This window comes from Panulirus ornatus, chromosome 15, assembly GCF_036320965.1.
Source record: "Panulirus ornatus isolate Po-2019 chromosome 15, ASM3632096v1, whole genome shotgun sequence".
Lineage (NCBI taxonomy): Eukaryota > Metazoa > Arthropoda > Malacostraca > Decapoda > Palinuridae > Panulirus > Panulirus ornatus.
The window spans coordinates 20010604-20023103 of NC_092238.1; positions in this window are offsets into that span (position 1 = coordinate 20010604).

The window sequence follows — 12500 nt, forward strand, 5'->3', positions numbered from 1 at the left end:
CAGTCTAATAATGCCCTTTGACCATCTTTTCCACTCACATACGTATGCTTCTGTATATCTCTCATCTTTAACCAGGTATTACGAATCGCCGGCCTTTTTTTTAGTGTACAAAAGCACAAGCTCTTCACCATTTTCATTCACAACAATGGATACCACATGTACTGCCAAATTACTCACCTTCGCATTTGAATCATCCATCACCAAAGCTGCTGACACACTTACTCAACTACTATCAAAACACTTGCCTCTCATGATTCTTCTCATGACTAGGTGCATAAGCACTAATAATCGCCCATCTCTCTCCAACTACTTTCAGTTTTGCCCACATCAGTGTAGAATATACTTCAAAACACTCTATCACAAACTCCAACAACTCCTGCTTTAGGAGTGATGCTACCCTCACTCTAATCCCTAACTTTACTCACAGGACTTTTCCATAACATTCTTCCCCTTTACTATTGAACTTCATTTTATTTAGATATAGAACACCCGGTTTTCGTTTCTCAAACATACTAACTATCTCACTTTTCTTCTCATATTTCTTACACCCACACACATTTGGACACCCAATTCTGAGACTTCTAGGAGGATGAGCGCTCAAAGCTTGACTCCTTCCTGTTTCCTCTTTTAGAAATTGAAATAAAAGAAGGTGGGAGGGGGGGGGGGGGATTCCAGCCGTCGCTCCGGCTCTCTTAAGTACCTTTCTACGACACGCGGGGAATAAGTTCGAAGTATTCTTTCCTGCCTATCCCAGGGATATATATACATATATATATATATATATATATATATATATATATATATATATATATATATATATATATATATATATATATATATATATATATATATATATATATATATGTAAAGTGTAAAGTGTTTTAGATATCTGGGAGTGGATCTGGCAGAGGATGGAACCATGGAAGCTGAAGTGAATCATAGGGTGGGGAAGGGGGGGGAAATCCTGGGAGCCTTGAAGAATGTGTGGAAGTCGAGAACATTATCTCCGAAAGCAAAAATGGGTACGTTTGAAGGAATAGTGGTTCCAACAATGTTGTATGGTTGCGAGGCGTGGGCTATGGATAGAGTTGTGCGCAGGAGGATGGATGTGCTGGAAATGAGATGTTTGAAGACAATGTGTGGTGTGAGGTGGTTTGATCGAGTAAGTAATGTAAGGGTAAGAGAGATGTGTGGAAATAAAAAGAGCGTGGTTGAGAGAGCAGAAGAGGGTGTTTTGAAATGGTTTGGTCACATGGAGAGAATGAGTGAGGAAAGATTGACCAAGAGGATATATGTGTCGGAGGTGGAGGGAACGAGAAGTGGGAGACCAAAATGGAGGTGGAAAGATGGAGTGAAAAAGATTTTGAGTGATCGGGGCCTGAACATGCAGGAGGGTGAAAGGCGGGCAAGGAATAGAATGAATTGGATCGATGTGGTATACCGGGGTTGACGTGCTGTCAGTGGATTGAATCAGGGCATTTGAAGCGTCTGGGGTAAACCATGGAAAGTTGTGTGGGACCTGGATGTGGAAAGGGAGCTGTGGTTTCGGGCATTATTGCATATAGGCATATAGGCCTATGTTGTCTTATCCTAGCGCTACCTCGCACACATGAGGGGGCAGGGGGATGGTATTCCATGTGTGGCGATTTGGCGATGGGAATAAAGGCAGACAGTGTAAATTGTGTGCATGGGTATATATGTATGTGTCTGTGTGTATATATATGTGTACATTGAGATGTATAGGTATGTATATTTGCGTGTGTGGACGTGTATGTATATACGTGTGTATGGTGGTGGGTTGGGCCATTTCTTTCGTCTGTTTCCTTGCACTACCTCGCAAACGCGGGAGACAGCGACAAAGCAAAATAAATAAATGAATAATATATATATGTATATATATATATATATATATATATATATATATATATATATATATATATATATATATATATATATATATATATATATATATATATATATATATATATATATATATATTTTTTTTTTTTTTTATACCTCGTCGCTGTCTCCCGCGGTTGCGAGGTAGCGCAAGGAAACAGACGAAAGAAATGGCCCAACCCCCCCATACACATGTACATACACACGTCCACACACGCAAATATACATACCTACACAGCTTTCCATGGTTTACCCCGGACGCTTCACATGCCTTGATTCAATCCACCGACAGCACGTCAACCCCTGTATACCACATCGCTCCAATTCACTATATTCCTTGCCCTCCTTTCACCCTCCTGCATGTTCAGGCCCCGATCACACAAAATCCTTTTCACTCCATCTTTCCACCTCCAATTTGGTCTCCCTCTTCTCCTCGTTCCCTCCACCTCCGACACATATATCCTCTTGGTCAATCTTTCCTCACTCATTCTCTCCATGTGCCCAAACCATTTCAAAACACCCTCTTCTGCTCTCTCAACCACGCTCTTTTTATTTCCACACATCTCTCTTACCCTTACGTTACTTACTCGATCAAACCACCTCACACCACACATTGTCCTCAAACATCTCATTTCCAGCACATCCATCCTCCTGCGCACAACTCTATCCATAGCCCACGCCTCGCAACCATACAACATTGTTGGAACCACTATTCCTTCAAACATACCCATTTTGCTTTCCGAGATAATGTTCTCGACTTCCACACATTTTTCAAGGCTCCCAAAATTTTCGCCCCCTCCCCCACCCTATGATCAACTTCCGCTTCCATGGTTCCATCCGCTGACAGATCCACTCCCAGATATCTAAAACACTTCACTTCCTCCAGTTTTTCTCCATTCAAACTCACCTCCCAATTGACTTGACCCTCAACCCTACTGTACCTAATAACCTTGATCTTATTCACATTTACTCTTAACTTTCTTCTTCCACACACTTTACCAAACTCCGTCACCAGCTTCTGCAGTTTCTCACATGAATCCGCCACCAGCGCTGTATCATCAGCGAACAACAACTGACTCACTTCCCATATATATATATATATATATATATATATATATATATATATATATATATATATATATATGCATATATATATACTTATCCCTGGGGATAGGGGAGAAAGAATACTTCCCACGTATTCCCTGCGTGTCGTAGAAGGCGGCTAAAAAGAGAGGGAGCGGGGCTGGAAATCCTCCCCTCTCGTTTTTTTTTTTTTTTTTAATTTTCCAAAAGAAAGAACAGAGAAGAGGGCAGGTGAGGATATTTCCTCGAAGGCTCAGTTCTCTGTTCTTAACGCTACCTCCCTAACGCGGGAAATGACGAATAGTATGAAAAAAGAAATATATATATATATATATATATATATATATATATATATATATATATATATATATATATATATATATATATATATATACATATATATATATATATATATATATATATATATATATATATATATATATATATATATATATATATATATATATATATATATATATATGTATATATATATATATATATATATATATATATATATATATATAGGTACATATATATATATATATATATATATATATATATATATATATATATATATATATATATATATATATATATATATATATATATATATATATATATATATATATATATATATATATATATATATATATATAGAGGCAAGTGTTTTGGGAGCAGCTGAATGAGTGTGTTAGTGGTTTTGATGCACGAGACCGGGTTATAGTGATGGGTGATTTGAATGCAAAGGTGAGTAATGTGGCAGTTGAGGGAATAATTGGTATACATGGGGTGTTCAGTGTTCTAAATGGAAATGGTGAAGAGCTTGTAGATTTATGTGCTGAAAAAGGACTGATGATTGGGAATACCTGGTTTAAAAAGCGAGATATACATAAGCATACTTATGTAAGTAGGAGAGATGGCAGGAGAGCGTTATTAGATTACGTGTTAATTGACAGGCGCGCGAAAGAGAGACTTTTGGATGTTAATGTGCTGAGAGGTGCAACTGGAGGGATGTCTGATCATTATCTTGTGGAGTCGAAGGTGAAGATTTGTATGGGTTTTCAGAAAAAAAGAGTGAATGTTGGGGTGAAGAGGGTGGTGAGAGTAAGTGAGCTTGGGAAGGAGACTTGTGTGAGGAAGTACCAGGAGAGACTGAGTACAGAATGGAAAAAGGTGAGAACAATGGAATTAAGGGGAGTGGGGGAGGAATGGGATGTATTTAGGGAATCAGTGATGGATTGCGCAAAAGATGCTTGTGGCATGAGAAGAGTGGGAGGTGGGTTGATTAGAAAGGGTAGTGAGTGGTGGGATGAAGAAGTAAGAGTATTAGTGAAAGAGAAGAGAGAGGCATTTGGACGATTTTTGCAGGGAAAAAATGCAATTCAGTGGGAGACGTATAAAAGAAAGAGACAGGAGGTCAAGAGAAAGGTGCAAGAGGTGAAAAAAAGGGCAAATGAGAGTTGGGGTGAGAGGGTATCATTAAATTTTAGGGAGAATAAAAAGATGTTCTGGAAGAAGGTAAATAAAGTGCGTAAGACAAGGTAGCAAATGGGAACTTCAGTGAAGGGCGCAAATGGGGAGGTGATAACAAGTAGTGGTGATGTGAGAAGGAGATGGAGTGAGTATTTTGAAGGTTTGTTGAATGTGTTTGATGATAGAGTGGCAGATATAGGGTGTTTTGGTCGAGGTGGTGTGCAAAGTGAGAGGGTTAGGGAAAATGATTTGGTAAACAGAGAAGAGGTAGTAAAAGCTTTGGGGAAGATGAAAGCCGACTAGGCAGCAGGTTTGGATGGTATTGCAGTGGAATTTATTAAAAAAGGTGGTGACTGTATTGTTGACTGGTTGGTAAGGTTATTTAATGTATGTATGACTCACGGTGAGGTGCCTGAGGATTGGCGGTATGCGTGCATAGTGCCATTGTACAAAGGCAAAGGGGATAAGAGTGAGTGCTCAAATTACAGAGGTATAAGATTGTTGAGTATTCCTGGTAAATTATATGGGAGGGTATTGATTGAGAGGGTAAAGGCATGTACAGAGCATCAGATTGGGGAAGAGCAGTGTGGTTTCAGAAGTGGTAGAGGATGTGTGGATCAGGTGTTTGCTTTGAAGAATGTATGTGAGAAATACTTAGAAAAGCAAATGGATTTGTATGTAGCATTTATGGATCTGGAGAAGGCATATGATAGAGTTGATAGAGATGCTCTGTGGAAGGTATTAAGAATATATGGTGTGGGAGGCAAGTTGTTAGAAGCAGTGAAAAGTTTTTATCGAGGATGTAAGGCATGTGTACGTGTAGGAAGAGAGGAAAGTGATTGGTTCTCAGTGAATGTAGGTTTGCGGCAGGGGTGTGTGATGTCTCCATGGTTGTTTAATTTGTTTATGGATGGGGTTGTTAGGGAGGTAAATGCAAGAGTTTTGGAAAGAGGGGCAAGTATGAAGTCTGTTGGGGATGAGAGAGCTTGGGAAGTGAGTCAGTTGTTGTTCGCTGATGATACAGCGCAGGTGGCTGATTCATGTGAGAAACTGCAGAAGCTGGTGACTGAGTTTGGTAAAGTTTGTGAAAGAAGAAAGTTAAGAGTAAATGTGAATAAGAGCAAGGTTATCAGGTACAGTAGGGTTGAGGGTGAAGTCAATTGGGAGGTGAGTTTGAATGGAGAAAAACTGGAGGAAGTGAAGTGTTTTAGATATCTGGGAGTGGATCTGGCAGCGGATGGAACCATGGAAGCGGAAGTGGATCATAGGGTGGGGGAGGGGGCGAAAATTCTGGGAGCCTTGAAGAATGTGTGGAAGTCGAGAACATTATCTCGGAGAGCAAAAATGGGTATGTTTGAAGGAATAGTGGTTCCAACAATGTTGTATGGTTGCGAGGCGTGGGCTATGGATAGAGTTGTGCGCAGGAGGATGGATGTGCTGGAAATGAGATGTTTGAGGACAGTGTGTGGTGTGAGGTGGTTTGATCGAGTAAGTAACGTGAGGGTAAGAGAGATTTATGGAAATAAAAAGAGCGTGGTTGAGAGAGCAGAGGAGGGTGTTTTGAAGTGGTTTGGGCACATGGAGAAAATGAGTGAGGAAAGATTGACCAAGAGGATATATGTGTCGGAGGTGGATGGAACGAGGAGAAGAGGGAGACCAAATAGGAGGTGGAGAGATGGAGTGAAAAAGATTTTGTGTGATCGGGGCCTGAACATGCAGGAGGGTGAAAGGAGGGCAAGGAATAGAGTGAATTGGAGCGATGTGGTATACCGGGGTTGACGTGCTGTCAGTGGATTGAATCAGGGCATGTGAAGCGTCTGGGGTAAACCATGGAAAGCTGTGTAGGTATGTATAGTTGCGTGTGTGGATGTATGTATATACATGTGTATGGGGGTGGGTTGGGCCATTTCTTTCGTATGGTTCCTTGCGCTACATCGCTAACGCGGGAGACAGCGACAAAGCAAAAAAAAAAAGAAATATATATATATATATATATATATATATATATATATATATATATATATATATATATATATATATATATTTTTTTTTTTTTTTTTTTTTTTTTTTTTATACTTTGTCGCTGTCTCCCGCGTTTGCGATATAGCGCAAGGAAACAGACGAAAGAAATGGCCCAACCCACCCCCATACACATGTATATACATACGTCCACACACACAAATATACATACCTACACAGCTTTCCATGGTTTACCCCAGACGCTTCACATGCCTTGATTCAATCCACTGACAGCACGTCAACCCCGGTATACCACATCGCTCCAATTCACTCTATTCCTTGCCCTCCTTTCACCCTCCTGCATGTTCAGGCCCCGATCACACAAAATCTTTTTCACTCCATCTTTCCACCTCCAATTTGGTCTCCCTCTTCTCCTTGCTCCCTCCACCTCCGACACATATATCCTCTTGGTCAATCTTTCCTCACTCATCCTCTCCATGTGCCCAAACCACTTCAAAACACCCTCTTCTGCTCTCTCAACCACGCTCTTTTTATTTCCACACATCTCTCTTACCCTTACGTTACTCACTCGATCAAACCACCTCACACCACACATTGTCCTCAAACATCTCATTTCCAGCACATCCATCCTCCTGCGCACAACTCTATCCATAGCCCACGCCTCGCAACCATACAACATTGTTGGAACCACTATTCCTTCAAACATACCCATTTTTGCTTTCCGAGATAATGTTCTCGACTTCCACACATTCTTCAAGGCTCCCAGAATTTTCGCCCCCTCCCCCACCCTATGATCCACTTCCGCTTCCATGGTTCCATCCGCTGCCAGATCCACTCCCAGATATCTAAAACACTTCACTTCCTCCAGTTTTTCTCCATTCAAACTTACCTACCAATTGACTTGACCCTCAACCCTACTGTACCTAATAACCTTGCTCTTATTCACATTTACTCTTAACTTTCTTCTTCCACACACTTTACCAAACTCAGTCACCAGCTTCTGCAGTTTCTCACATGAATCAGCCACCAGCGCTGTATCATCAGCGAACAACAACTGACTCACTTCCCAAGCTCTCTCATCCCCAACAGACTTCATACTTGCCCCTCTTTCCAAAACTCTTGCATTTACCTCCCTAACAACCCCATCCATAAACAAATTAAACAACCATGGAGACATCACACACCCCTGCCGCAAACCTACATTCACTGAGAACCAATCACTTTCCTCTCTTCCTAAACGTACAGATGCCTTACATCCTCGATAAAAACTTTTCACTGCTTCTAACAACTTTCCTCCCACACCATATATTCTTAATACCTTCCACAGAGCATCTATATATATATATATATATATATATATATATATATATATATATATATATATATATATATATATATATATATATATATATATATATATATATATATATATATATATATATATATATATATATATATATATATATATATATATATATATATATATATGTATATATATATATATATATATATATATATATATATATATATATATATATATATATATATATATATATATATATATATATATATATATATATATATATATATATATATATATATATATATATATATGTATATATATATATATATATATATATATATATATATATATATATATATATATATATATATATATATATATATATATATATATATATATATATATATATATATATATATATATATATATATATATATATATATATATCCTTTTTCTTTTGGGAAAAAAAAAAAAAAAAAAACGAGAGGGGAGGATTTCCAGCCTCCCGCTCCCTTCCCTTTTAGTCGCCTTCTACGACACGCAGGGAATACGTGGGAAGTATTCTTTCTCCCCTATCGCCAGGTGAGGATATTCCCTCAAAGACCCAGTCCTCTGTTCTTAACGCTACCTCGCTATCGCGGGAAATGGCAAATAGTATGAAAGAAAAGAAAGAATATATATATATATATATATATATATATATATATATATATATATATATATATATATATATATATATATATATTACTTTTCATACTTTGTCGCTGTCTCCAGCGTTAGCGAGGTAGCGCAAGAAAACAGACGAAAGAATGCCCCAACCCACCCATATACACATGCATATACATACACGTCCACACACGCACATATACATACCTATACATGGGTATGTTTGAAGGAATGGCATTTCCAACTGCCATTCCTTCAAACATACCCATTTTTGCTCTCCAAGATAACGTCCTCTCCGTCCACACATTCTCCATCGCTCTCAGAACCTTTACCCCCTCCCCCACACGTATACATATATATACACACACAGACATATACATATATATACATGTACATAATTCATACTGTCAGCCCTTCTTCATTCCCGTCGTGACCGCGCCACACATGAAATAACAACACCCCTCCCCCAAATGTGCGCAAGGTAGCGATAGGAAAAGACAACAAAGGCCACATTCGTTCACATTCCGTCTCTAGCTGTCATGTATAATGCACCGAAACCACAACTCCCTTTCCACATCCAGGTCCCACAGAACTTTCCATGGTGTACCCAAACGCTTCATATGCTCTATCCATTGACATCACGTCGTCCCCGGTATACCATATCGTTCCAATCACCCTGTTCCTTGCACGCCTTTCATCCTCTAGCACGTTCAGGCCCCGATCACTCAAAATCTTTTTCATTCCATCTTTCCACCTCCAATTTGGTCTCTCACTTCTCGTTCCCTTCATCTCTGACACAAATATCTTTTTTGTCAATCTTTCCTCACTCTTTCTCTCCATGTGACCAAATCATTTCAAAACACAGTCCTGCTCTCTCAACCACACTCTTTTTATTACCACACATCTCTCTTACCCTATTATCACTTACTCGATCAAACTACCTCACACCACATATTGTCATTAAACATCGTATTTCCAGCACATCCACCCTCCTCCGCACAACTCTATCTATAGCCCACGCCTCGCAACCATATAACATTATTGGAACCACTATTCCTTCAAACCTACCCATTTTTGCTTTCCAAGATAATGTTCTCGACTTCCACACGTTTTTCAACGCTCCCAGAACTTTTGCCGCCTCCCCCACTCTATGATTCACTTTCGCTTCCATAATTCCATCCTCTGCCAAATCCACTACAAGATATCTAAAACACTTCACTTCGTCCAATTTTCCATTCAAACTTACATCCTAATTGACTTGTCCCTCAACCCTGCTGAACCTAATAACCTTGCTCTTATTCACATTTACGTAATCTCAGCTTTCTTCTCTCACACACTTTACCAAACTCAGTCACCAGCTTCTGAAGTTTCTCAGACGAATCAGACGCCAGCGCTGTATCATTAGCGAACAACAACTGACACTTCCCAAGCTTTCTCGTCCACAACAGACTGCATACTTCCTCCTCTTTCCAAAACTCTTGCATTCACCTCCCTAACAACCCCATCCATAAATAAATTAAACAACCATGGAGACATCACACACCCCTGCCGTAAACCAACATTCACTGAGAACCAATCACTTTGCTCTCTTCCTACTCGTACATATACCTGCCATCCTCGATAAAAACTTTTCACTGCTTCTAACAACTTGCCTCCCACAACATATATTCTTAATACCTTCCACAGAACAACTCTATCAACTCTATCATATGCCTTCTCCAGATCCATAAATGCTACATACAACACCATTTGCTTTTCTAAGTATTTCTGACATACATTTTACAAAGCAAACACCTGATCCACACATCCTCTACCACTTCTGAAACCACACTGCTCTTCCCCAATCTGATGCACTGTACATGCCTTCACCCTCTCAATCAATACCCTCCCATATGATTTACCAGGAATACGCAACAAAATGTGGCAGTTGAGGGAATGACTGGTGTACATGGGATGTTCAGTGTTGTAAATGGAAATGGTGAAGAGCTTGTAGATTTATGTGCTGAAAAAGGACTGATGACTGGGAATACCTGGTTTAAAAAGAGATATATACATAAGTATATGTATGTAAGTAGGAGATATGGCCAGAGAGCGTTATTGGATAACGTGTTAATTGATAGGCGCACGTAAGAGAGACTTTTGGATGTTAATGTGCTGAGGGATGCAACTGGAGGGATGTCTGATCATTATCTTGTGGAGGCAAAAGTGAATATTTGTAGAGGTTTTCAGAAAAGAAGAGAGAATGTTGGGATGAAGAGAGTGGTGAGAGTAAGTGACCTTGGAAGGTGATTTGTGTGAGGAAGTACCAAGAGAGACTGAGTACAGAATAGAAAAAGGTGAGAACAGAGGACGGAGGGGGAGTGGGAGAGGAATGGGATGTGTTTAGGGAAGCAGTGACGGCTTGTGCAAAACATGCTTGTGGCATGAGGAGCGTGGGACATGGGCGCATTAGAAAGGGTAGTGAGTGGTTTGATGAAGAAGTAAGATTATTAGTGAAAGAGAAGAGAGAGGCATTTGGCCGATTTTTGCAGGGAAATAATACAAATGACTGTCAGATGTACAAAAGAAAGAGGCAAGAGGTCAAGAGAAAGGTGGAAGAGGTGAAAAAGAGGGCAAATGAGAGTGGGAGTGAGAGAGTATTATTAGATTTTAGGGAGAATAAAAAGATGTTTTGGAAAGAGGTAAATAAAGTGTGTACGACAAGGGAAAAAATGGGAACATCAGTGAATGGGGCTAAGGGGAAGGTGATAACAAGAAGTGGTGATGTAAGGAGATGGAGTGAGTATTTTGAAGGTTTGTTAAATGTGTTGGATGATAGAGTGGCAGAAATAGGGTGTTTTGGTCGTGGTGGTGTGCAGAGTGAGAGGGTTAGGAGAATGATTTGGTAAACAGAAAAGAGGTAGTAAAAGCTTTGCGGAAGATGAAAGCTAGTAAGGCAGCGGGTTTGGATGGCATTGCAGTGGAATTTATTAGGAAAGGGGTTGACTGTATTGTTGACTGGTTGGTAAGATTATTTAATGTATGTATGACTCATGGTGAGGTCTCTGGGGATAGGCGAAATGCTTGCATAATGCCACTGTACAAAGGCAAAAAGGATAAAAGTGAGTGTTCAAATTACAGAGGTATAAGTTTGTTGAGTATTCCTGAGAAAGTATATGGGAGGGTATTGATTGAGGGGGTGAATGCATGTACAGAGCTCAAATTGGGGAAGAGCAGTGTGGTTTCAGAAGTGGTAGAGGATGTGTGGATTAAGTGTTTGCTTCAAAGAATCTATGTGAGAAATGCTTAGAAAAGCAAATGGATTTGTAAGTAGCATTTATTGAACTGGTGAAGGCATATGATAGAGTTGATAGAGATGGTCTGTGGAAGGTATTAAGAATATATGGTGTGGGAGGCAAGTTGTTAGAAGCAGTGAAAAGTTTTTATCGAGGATGTAAAGAATGTGTACGTGTACGAAGAGAGGAAAGTGATTGGTTGTCAGTGAATGTTGGTTTTCGGAAGGGTGCGTGATATCTCTATGGTTGTTTAATTTGTTTATGGACGGGGTTTTTAGGGAGGTGAATGCAAGAGTTTTGGAAAGAGGGGCAAGTATGAAGTCTGTTGTGGATGAGAGAGCTTGGGAAGTGAGTCAGTTGTTGTTCGCTGATGATACAGCGCTGGTGCCTGATTTGGGTGAGAAACTGCAGAAGCTGGTGACTAAATTTGGTAAAGTGTTTGAAAGAAGAAAGCTGACATTACGTAAATGTGAATAACAGCAAGGTTATTAGGTATAGCAGGGTTGAAGGACAAGTTAATTGGGAGGTAAGTTTGAATGGAGAAAAACTGGAGGATGTGAAGTGTTTTAGATATCTGGGAGTGGATTTGGCAGCGGATGGAACCATGGAAGCGGAAGTGAATCATAAGGTGGAAGGGGGTACGACAGTTCTGGGAGCGTTGAAGAAAGTGTGGAAGTCGAGAACGTTATCCTGAAAAGCAAAAATGGGTATGTTTAAAGGAATAGTGGTTCCAACAATGTTATATGGTTGCGAGGCGTGGGCTATAGGTAGAGTTGTGCGGAGGAGGGTGGATTTGCTAGAAATGAGACGTTTGAGGACAA